Source organism: Argentina anserina, chromosome 6 (assembly GCF_933775445.1).
Source record: "Argentina anserina chromosome 6, drPotAnse1.1, whole genome shotgun sequence".
Lineage (NCBI taxonomy): Eukaryota > Viridiplantae > Streptophyta > Magnoliopsida > Rosales > Rosaceae > Argentina > Argentina anserina.
This window is the reverse complement of record NC_065877.1, coordinates 8,773,118-8,784,687: the sequence shown is the minus strand read 5'-3', so window position 1 is coordinate 8,784,687 and position 11,570 is coordinate 8,773,118. Positions and strand designations below refer to the sequence as shown.

Below are 11,570 nucleotides of genomic sequence, written 5' to 3'. Positions count from 1 at the left end.
TCCCTTAGGAGAAACATTTCCGACTTTACGCAAAAAAAATGATGAACAGTTCTATGAATCTTGGGAAAGATTCAAGGATTTGATTCTGTGTCCCCACCATGGTTTTGAAATATGGAAATTGGTACAATATTTCTATAACAGTTTGACACAGTTGAACAGTCATATGATAGAGTCGATGAAAGGAAGAGCATTTTTTAGCCTTAGAGATGATGAAGCCTATGAATTTCTAGAGAACTTGTCTGAAAATTCTCAACAGTGGGATTTTTATAATCAATATAATAGGCATGTGAAGGAACCCAAAAGAAGTGGTTTGTATGAGGTCATAAGTGATTCTGATTTAGAACTAGAAATCGAGAGTTTGTCAAGAAAGGTTGAGGCGTTAGCTTTAAGTAAAACCATGAGTTCAGTCAACCAAGTCCAGTCCAAGGTATGTTCTTTTTGTGAAAGCCCAATGCATTCTGCTCAAACTTCTCCATTCATGTGCAGCTACTCTGACAGTCACACTAAGGAAGCCAATGCCCTGAACAATTTTAGGAAACCATTCGGTACTGCATTTTCTGAGAGCTACAATTCAAATTGGCGGAACCACCCCAATTTGTCTTGGAGAAATAACCAACCTCAAGTGTTTGGTGCGAACCAAAATTCACAGAATAATCAATTTCGCTCTCCTAATCGGCTATATAATTCAGCTCCTCAATCCAATCCACAATTTGTGGCTCCACAGCCAAAACAATCGTATTTGGTGGATTCCTTTCAAAAGTTCATGCAAGTCACTGGTCAAACCATTTCAAAGTTAGAACAACAAATAGGCCAGTTAGCAACTGTTGTGGAGGAGAGAGAGAAAGAAAAAATTCCAAGTCAACCATTGCCCAACTGAAAAGGGCAATTTCAGATTAGTGAGCCTTCGAGTTCTTTGAACTCTCATGAGCAAGTCCAATCTATCTCCACTCTTAGGTCAGGCAAACAAGTTGATAACAAGGTTGAGATGCCTAACCCGGATGATGAAGCTACCCAAGAAAAATCTAAAGATGGAGAGACATCAATCTCTCATGACACCCAATCATCGGGTGCCCCCAAAATCCAAACTCATCTTGTAGTTGATCAGCCTGTTAGGAGTTTTGTCCCGAAAGCTCCATTTCCTCAGAGACTAATGAATCCCTTAAGCGAAAGACCAATGTTCCAAATAAAGCTTTTCTAACAGAACAAATCAGTTCAATCATTCAGCGAAAATCTCCTATCAAGTACAAGGACCCTGGTAATCCTACCATTTCATGTACCATAGGAGAGAACCATTTCAAGAGAGCTTTGCTAGATTTAGGGGCGAGTGTGAATCTATTGTCATATTCTGTATATGCGCAAATGGGTTTGGGGAGGGGGGGGGGGGGAATGAAACAGACTCATGTGATTCTACAATTGGCAGATCGGTCGGTGAAATATCCTAGAGGTATTGTTAAAGATGTCCTCGTTCAAGATGACACATTTTACTTTCATGTCGACTTCATAATCTTAGATACCTAGCCAATCTCAAACCTAAGTGATGAAATTCCTGTCATTCTAGGTCGTCCGTTTCTAGCTACTTTTGATGCCAATATTAGTTTTCAGAGCGGTATGATGACATATTCCTTTGGTAACATGACTCTAGATCTCAACATTTTCAGTATAAGTAAGTAGCCAGTTGAGAATGATGACGTTGGTGAGGTCAATTTGATTGGCAACTTAGTGTCAAATACTTTCCACCAATCTAGCATTATGGACCCTTTAAAGGCCATGCCTAGCTCATTTTGGTACTGATTTTGATTTTGCCAAATCTATTGAAGAGGTCAATGCTTTGTTAGATTATCTCTCACTCATAGATACTGCCAATTGGAAATCGAAGGTAGAGCCACTTCATTTGTCTTTGTCCCCTCCTATCCTTTCCATTGTCAAGCCTCCAAATTTAGACTTGAAACAACTATCTAATACTCTCAAGTATGTGTTTTAGGTCCATCTGAGTCATTTCCTATCATCATTGCTTCTGATTTGAGTAATACTCAAGAAGAAAAATTGTTGACAATTCTTAAGGAGCATAAGGAAGCCAAAGGATGGTCGATAGCTGACATTAAAAATATTTCTCCTTCTGTCGTCATTCATAGGATTCACCTTGATGAAAATGCTAAGCCTTCTCGTGAATCACAAAGACGTTTGAATCCTGCCATGAAAGAACTAGTTAGAGCTGAAGTGTTGAAACTTTTAGATGTTGGTGTCATTTACCCGATTTCTGATAATGAGTAGGTGAATCCTATTCAAGTTGTCCGAAAAAGTCAGGTATCACTGTTGTTAAAAATGATGATAATGAGTTAGTTCCCACAAGAATCCAAACTGATTGGCGCGTGTGCATTGACTACTGTAAGTTAAATGCCATGACGAGGAAAGATCATTTTCTGCTTCCTTTCATTGATCAAATGTTGGAAAGGTTAGTCGGTCATGCATACTACTGTTTCTTGGATGGTTATTCCGGTTATAACCAAATTCCCATTGCACCAGAGGATCAAGAGAAAACCACTTTCACTTGTCCTTTTGGAACCTTTGCCTACCGTCGCATGCCCTTTGGGTTATGCAATGCACCATCTACTTTTCAGCGGTGTATGGTCTCTATGTTTTCTGATATGGTAGAGCGTTTCCTTGCGATATTCATGGATGATTTCTCAGTCTTCGGATCTTCATTTGATGAGTGCTTGCACCATCTTTCCCTTGTCTTAGCACGTTGTAAAGAGAAAAATCTTGTTTTGAATTAGGAAAAATGTCATTTTATGGTCAAAAAGGGTATTGTTATAGGCCATGTGATTTCTTCCAATGGCATAGAGGTTGACAAGGCCAAGTTCGATTTGATTTTTAATCTTCCACCCCCAAGGACCGTTAAGGAGATTCGTTCGTTCCTTTGTGCAGTTTGCTTGCTAAAGACGCTCCATCTGTCTTCACTGATAAATGCCTACATGCTTTGAAAAGCTCAAGTCACTTTTGACTTCCGCCCCCATCATTCGACCTCCCGATTGGAGTGTCCCCTTCGAAATCATGTGTGATGTATTTGATTATGCCATAGATGTTGTCTTAGGACAGCGAATCAATAAACTTCCCCATGTCATATACTACTCTAGTAAGACTCTCACTGATGCACAACTCAATTACTCCACCACTAAAAAAGAGTTATTAGCGATTGTTCTTGCGCTAGACAAGTTTAGGTCTTATCTCTTAGGATCTAAAGTTATTGTTTTTTCGGATCATGCTGCATTGTCTAAAAAGGAGGCAAAACCTCGTCTAATCCGATGGATTCTGTTGCTACAAGAGTTTGACATTGAGATCAAAGATAAAAAGGGTTATGAGAATGTTGTAGCTGACCATTTGTCTAGATTGATTGTCGAGTCTAGTGAGGATTCTTCCCCAATCACTGAGTCTTTTCCTGATGAGCAACTTATGCATGTTTCTCATTTGTCATGGTATGTCGATATTGTCAATTATCTTGTAACTGGTGAGATACCATCTCATTGGAGCAAACAAGATAAATCAAAGTTCTTAGCCTTGGTAAAACACTTCTTTTGGGATGACCCTTACTTGTTTACGTATTGTCCTGATCAGATAATTAGGAGATGTGTCCCTAGAAATGAACAAACCAACATCATCTCCTTTTGTCATGATCATGCATGTGGTGATCATTTTAGTTCCAAAAAGACTGCTTCCAAAATACTGCAATGTAGATTCTACTGGCCATCCATTTTCCGCGATACACATGAGTATTGCAAAGCTTGTGACTGTTGTGAAAAGTTAGGAAGCTTTTCTAGGAGAAACACAATGCCCTTAAATCCAATCCTTATTTTTAAACTCTTTGATGTTTGAGGTATTGATTTTATGAGACCATTTCCTAACCTTTTTGGTAACTTGTACATCCTTGTTGCAGTTGATTATGTGTCTAAGTGGGTAGAAGCTTTAGCATGCAAAATAAATGATGACAAGGTTGTGATAGGATTTTTGAATGAGAATATATTTTCTCGTTATGGTACCCCTCATGCGATCATTAGTGATGGAAGAAAACACTTTTATAATAGGTCATTTGAGAACTTGATGAAATAATATGGTATTACACAAAGAATTGCAACCCCATATCACCTACAGACAAGCGGTCAAGTTGAAGTCTCTAATAGGGAAATTAAGCACATTCTTGAGAATACGGTTAACCACACTAGGAAAGTTTGGTCTTTGAAACTCACTGATGCATTGTGGGCATACCGTACTGCTTTCAAACCCCCTCTAGGAATGCACCTTTTCGACTTGTCTATGGTAAGGCATGTCATCTCCATGTTGAGTTAGAACATAGAGCTTATTGGGCCATCAAGCGCTTGAACTTTTCTCTCAATGAAGCGGGATCTCACAAGAAGCTCCAACTCAATGAATTCGAAGGATACTTACGACTCTGCAAAATTGTACAAGGATCGAATGAAGGTCTTTCATGACAAGAACATTTTACGGAAAACATTTACACCTCGTTAGAAAGTCCTCTCGTATAACTCTCGTTTGCATCTGTTCCCTGATAAGTTGAAATCTCGGTGGACCGGTCTTTTTCTTGTTCGTACTGATAGGAGCACTTTGTGCATATTCTTAACATATTTTTACCTCCATTTGTACTTTTCTTAGCTCTTATTGTTATAGTATTGAGTCATTTAGTCGAGTTAGGAGTCTTTGGTGGCGTTGGTTGTATTATGGTGCAAAAACAGGCTTAAAACACAGAAATTGTCGAGAGTTCTATTTATAGTAGAATTCCCTGTGGAACTAGGAAACCTAGTGTGATTAGGAATCTTCATTATTCGACGTTTCTGTAACAATTGTGGTAAGTTGAGAATCCTATTTGCATTAGGAGTCCCTTTGGGACTAGGAAACGTACCAATTTGGAAAGTCCTACTTGAACTAAAACTCTTATTTCGTAACTTTTCTAATTGAACTTTCCTGATCTAGTAATTTAATTGATCGAGCAAGTTCCCTGTTGTGAAAATGGAAACTTTCCAAAGCTAAACGAGCTTATCTATTACATATGTGTCTTTCTAAGAAAACAATTGTTTAGATTAGAACAAGTTTATCTTAATGTATTATCATGTATTTATTAGATTTGAATGAAGAGATAATGCAAGAGAAAGAAGGAGCGTGCCGTGCAAAATAAAAGAGAGAAAAAAATGAAGAGAAGACCAGTTGTGCTACCCTTAAAACAAGGAAACCATGCAGCATATTTTAAGGGGAAAAGAGAGAGAGACAGAGAGCACGATTGAAAATAAGGAATTGATCAAAGGAGATTGCACACACCGATGACAAAAATAAGTGAAAAAAAAGAGAGAAAAAAAATGAAGAGATAAATGAGAGATAAAGTAAACAAAAAGAAATGTGCAAATGAGAGAAAGTGTAGCTAAAAGAAGAAATAAGAGAAAGAGAGAACGGAAACCCACAAATTGAGGAGAAAAAGTCTAAACTATAATAATTAAGGAGATAAAACTCTTCTATAAATAGCACATCATTCACACCGAAAAATCATCACTTCTCCTTAGCATTCAGGAGCTGAAACTCTATCAAAATACCACCATAAACTTCCCTCACAAATCAGCCAAGCCGTCCACCCCAAAACAATCATCATCTCCACCGAGTTTCACCTATTGCAGCCATACCTCTAAGATTCCTACAATGTGTGATTCTCGCAACTCATCCCTATGGCTTCGTTTATTTGTCTTAATCTAAAATTATGTGTCTATAAAGATTGTAAGTTGTTGTTTATGTGGAAGTATTGGTTTTGTATTTGGTTTAGAATTTTCATATTGTATTTGATATGTTTTTGAGACTATGCCGAATCTATGTTCTTATAATTATTGAAGTTTGTATTTTTATTCTTGTGTTCTACTCTTCTTTTACTTGGTCTTAGATAATTTTCAGATATGGGCCTACAAATTTAGTGCTTGAATGTAGTCCCTAAGATTGTATTTGAGTGCTATCTTCATCATCCATATTGACACAAATCGAATCATGCTCTAAGTAGGTTCGGTTTGTGTTAATTAAAGTGGGAAATTCTGGAAATTTACATGTACCCCATGGTGAGTGACGCCACCGTGAAGCATGTATCCAACAAAGATTTGGTGCTTAAATGTAATCTTGTTTGATTTCTACCCTAAGTGTTGTTAAACTTGATTGCATGTCATTTAAGTGAGGTCCTAAGTCAACCTAAACGTCAATAGAAATCTTTGAATGATTAGATATTCCTCTAAGGCTCTAATTGTATTGGTGTTTAAAAGTATGTAATCAGATAAATTAGAATGCATGATATATCCAAACTTGTAATTATGTGGTACATTAGTGAATTTAGTTTAGTTTGGTAAAGAGAAGTCGATCATGTAAATAGTAATTTAGGTTTTATTTTAGTAGTTAATAATCAATCTCAAACCCCCCATTATTTGTTAACACTAAAAGTTTAGAGTTCCCTTCAATTCTCCGGACTGGACGATCCCTGCTTATTCTATACTAACGATAAAATTTTACATTGTTTATTATATAACGCTCGCGCGTCTCAACACGTACTATTTATCCTCATGGAGCTGTTGAAATTGAAAATCCAAAGAATGGTGATGTGTTCAAAGTTAATGGTGAAAGGTTGAAACCGTTTTTAGAGTTGAAAACTCGTGACATTGAAGAGGTGCTCCTCACTGATCTTGTCTATCAGGATTGATACTTCTAGTGATTTGTGTTCTTATAATTATAGTTTTGTTTTTTTTTGGCAGTGTCTTTTGTTAGTCATATATGATTTTCGTAATTTCTGTCAAAATGTGAATTAACAAATGATCAATTATGTTTCACTCTTGGATTCATTTAAAGAGAAATTGGAAAAGTGTCAATAAGGTACTATCTTTCTTAACCTTCCACCATCTTATTTAATGTTGTAATGCTTTACTTGTGTAACATTGAGGACAATGTTAGATTTACATTTGGGGGTAGGATTTTGAGAGTTCGGTTGTCTTATTTTGTTGTTTAAAAAAATTAGTGTATGTACTTCATTGTGTTTTATAAAATAATATGTTAATAATTGAAGATTAGAATCAATTTGGTAAGTTCTTGCACCCGGGGTAGATTTTCATATGAGCCACATGATATAGCTTGACGTTGATGAGTGAGATTTGAGTTAAAAATCTAGATGAATATAATTGGAGACTTATAACCCATGTAAGAGTTGTGCTTGTCTCATTTTTCTGAGGGTTATACACTATTCTGATAATTTCTTGTGCATATTTTTGTCAATGATCTCATTATTCATTTCATTTGATCAGTTACCAAGAAAAATATATATTGTGGGTCACTACTCCTGACTTATTTTGAGAGACTTAATGAACACATGAATTCAGAGAGACGATCAAGGCCATGTGTCACAGCTCCGAAATTTCGAATGATAAAAAGTCGAATTTGAAGCCATGAAAACTCTAAACCAATCTCAAATATATTGAAATCATCTTATAATAACAGTGTATCAAAACTGAATCCATAACATGACTCAGTCGACTTGAATAATACATAACCAGTTGATACCTCAGTATTGTAACCAATGGAAATGTAAAATTCACTCAATCCTCCCCACAAATAGAAGAAATAAATCTTCAGAGTAAGCCCTCCGAATCTGCTAATCCTTACATGTAGAACTATCCCTTACACCATTGAATTGGTGCACCAGGATTGTAAACACAAACCCGGTAAGCTTTTCAGACCGTATGAGTAAACCAACAATATAACATACATCGCATTACAAAGGAAATATGACAGATAACATTTAAAGACAAACGTACTCATGTGACACTGGGCAACCCATCTGTTACCCAATATCATTTTAAAATATGTGTAATCATAATACACTGGGCAACCTATCTGTTACCCAAAATCATATAAAAACATGGGTACTCATGAGACCCAGGGAACCCATCTATTACCCCTCATGCAATACACCAATATACAGACTAGAACTCTAACTGAATTGTAACCGACACTCGCCCAAGGCTTTGTTCCGATTACTGCCAACAACGTTCGAAAACCAGAAAAATCACATTCACCATAGTTCATAATCACTAAGACCTTTAAAAATCATTTATTAAAATACCGTTTCACTTACCCATGAACCGTAGATGATCAAGTTCACGTAATTTAAACCAAAATATATTTTTAGAACAATTTTTATAAGCTAGTGAAGCAATGACTATGTTAACAACTCAAACTAAATTCAATAATTATAACACTATTTCGATCATGATGATCATTGTCAGGTTTACTCACCTTATTATCTGCGTGCAACTTCCATGACACCGAGAGCGATTCCCTCAATCGTTTCGTCGGTCACCTAATAGCATGATAAAGTACTTAGAAACGATACGTAAAATCTCAGGTGATGATTCATTACAACTGAACCCTGTTAACAAACACTGTTCATGAAATGTTGTCATGAAACACTGTACATGCGCTACCACTATTCCGGTGACCATTGATGAACACCAAAATTTACCACCACTATTCCGGTGACCATTGACGAACAACTTTCTATTTGACACCAAAGTCTAAATCGAAGCTTAAACAGTCCAATCGACGAAGAACATAAAATCGGCCATATTCACAGACCCTAGAAAAAGATATGTTCGATTCTCCTTATGTGTTTCGAAATAGATAAAACTGTTTTAGATGGTTGATATACATCCTACAAGCTTAAAACACAAGAGGAATCACCTTGATTGGTTGCCGGATGAGGGAGTTCTCCTCACCTTGATTGGTTTCTGGGATTCAAACAGCTTGAATCTCTCCCAAACACTAACCAGATCAGTAGGGGACGAAGAGACGGTTCCAACGCCATCGGTCTCACTCAATTCCGTAGCCGGACGACGGAGGTATGGCTAGAGAAACATTCGACAACAAAGAGGAAAACATTGCGTGAACAGTACCCGAGCTAAGGTGAACAATGACTAAGCTGATTTTGAGAAAAAAAAACTGATTTTCGGATTTTTAATCCCCTATCTTTCCTTTTATACTCATCATAAAATCGGAAACCAAAATTCCGTTGCTAACAACTTTCACATATGAAATCTGATTAAAGCGTGCCACATGTCTACAAACTCGTATTGACGAACTGTACGACTTTCATGAATGAAGTTTTCTGAAATTCCTAACGGATAAAAAGTCAACTCTTGACCCTTCACAGTAACGTTTCTGAGTATAAATCGCTCGAACACTTCCGTTTTCTCCCTCGTACTATATAATCGGGTCACCACCAATTTAAATATCTCCGAACAATAATTAGAAAATAATTATAAATTTCTGGTATATTACATTCCACCCCCCTTAAAGAAATTTCGTCCTGAAATTTGAGCGCATTACTCAGCCACTAATTCTTAACTTCTGCCCAAAACTTCGATTCACCTTCCCCAACAATTTTCCTCTTTATGATACCTCCACGAGGCGATCACATCTCACTTTCTTATATCATGGTGTTATATAACTTCATCGTGTCTGAAATGAAATTTAACAATGAGCATAATAACACCCGTCAAGGAGAATCACAACTTAAACATCCATGATCAAATGCAAAACAAGATGTTCCGCAGAACAAGACCGTTAAGAAATAAGGCGAATCTAGAAATGAACTTCACTATTCAACCAAATTCCAACATGTCATAACTGCATTTACTTATATAACACACATTGAGTGCAAAGATGTATAACTTTAGCATAGGCACATGGCATACAATAAGTATTTGAACATGCTAGATGATGAAGTTGGTATACTAAATTTCCAACCTTGCTCCCGTAGAGTCCAGCGTACCCTCGATGTCAACTTCTCTTCCTGCCCACTCCCACCACCCCACTATAGGTGAACTCTTCAACTAAATGGTCACCAGGCGCCACTCTAACAGTCTTCTCTTAAGGGCAAAATAAGTTCAAAGGAACATATTGCACGGTCGGGCATTTAGGAGACAAGGTAGACATCATTGTCTTGAATGTCACTAACTTTCGAAAAAGTTCAACGAACCTTACAAGTGACTTCTCTTCTCTGACAGATCTTACTATGCTATTGAAAAATGAGGTTTCGAGGTTAAGTGGTCTCTTACATTAACACTACATAATCTTTGTTTACATTGTGTCGCTATCAAGTCTTAGAAACCAAAATTTCCAAGTCTCTCGGATTATTTAGTATTCAACTACTCCATACTTCCAATTTCTTCCAAACAGACCAACTGTCAGATGTCCTAACATTAATAGCCATATGTGAGCCACCCAAGTTAGCATGATTGTAATGGATCGATAAATGATCCTCCCGAAATATAATGATGTTCTCGACATAGAGACGTCAACATACCCTCTTGTCTAATTCACCACTCCCTTGCGATTAATAGGCAATACTCACATCAAGAGCTAGCCCTTACCACTAAGCATGGTCGTAAACTCTCGATATCTAACATGAGTCAAATCAATGATTAACACATGCCTACTACTTACATCACAAACAGTGGTTTTCAAAGAAACGTGCTTTATCCACGAGACTACCTTCATGACTTCACCACAATGCATCGCTAGAATCACGAACCTACCATTCTTTCCAATCAACAAAACAATCTCCTTTCATGATCCACTAATTATAAAATCACAAAAGTTGTCATGCATGATGCCCAAACAAACACTTTATTCGTAAAAGCAACACGATAAGAATCTTAATTCAATGAGTTCACGACCACAACAGAACACCACCTTGGACTAAGAATTACTCTCGAACAGTTCACCAGGGAATCGACTAACACACACACAAGGCAGTAGAGAACCTCTACCGCCACCACAAGAGAGATGCATCATACACCCTACCACCTTCACCAATTCTTACAGTCATAAATCAATTACAGCTTCTATGAGCGGTATGCCACAATTTACAGGACAAACAAAGAAGATATTTATCTCCCGATAGTGGAACATGAAAATTAGGTGGACTTTGCAACACAAATCCTAACACGACCACAACTGAGACATACCATACCCCCTACTTCATGCATGCCTCAAAGGCATGACACATGACCTCACACAAACGCCCAGTGGCACCATCTAAAGTATTGGTTTCCCCATAGTTGTAGTACTAATAAGTTCAGTAACCACTTCAACAGAAACATGATATTGGGCCACCATCTCTTCCAGACTCACCTAAAATTATCGATGCACTACCACTCTAAAAAATTGTTACTTTACTTTCATCAAGAACCCCTAATGACCATCTAATTATTTTGAAAAGTCAAATGCTCCAGCTCAATTCCCAAAGCATTTGACTAAAATAAATGCTCTGCAAGCAGAAATTAAAGGATCACTCCCTTATCGTAAAATTAAGCCATTGTTGAACTCTTGAGTTAACATCTCCTTATCCAACAATAATCAACCTAATGCATGGAGAGAACTGAGCCTCCGAGACTCCAACATTAAACACCACTTGTACTTGGAAGAAGAATTCGGTCCTCAACCGCTCCTTTATTAAAGTTACAAGGTGCTCGTCACGAAATATTTGT

At 37.2% G+C, this 11,570-nt stretch overlaps 1 non-coding gene across 1 annotated transcript; it reads right to left on the bottom strand.

The window, feature by feature from the left end:
- Nucleotides 1-105, bottom strand: LOC126801341 (small nucleolar RNA R71). Its single transcript, XR_007672831.1, has one exon. It is a non-coding gene; the product is annotated as a small nucleolar RNA R71 (small nucleolar RNA).
- Nucleotides 106-11,570: the final 11,465 nt, after the last annotated feature.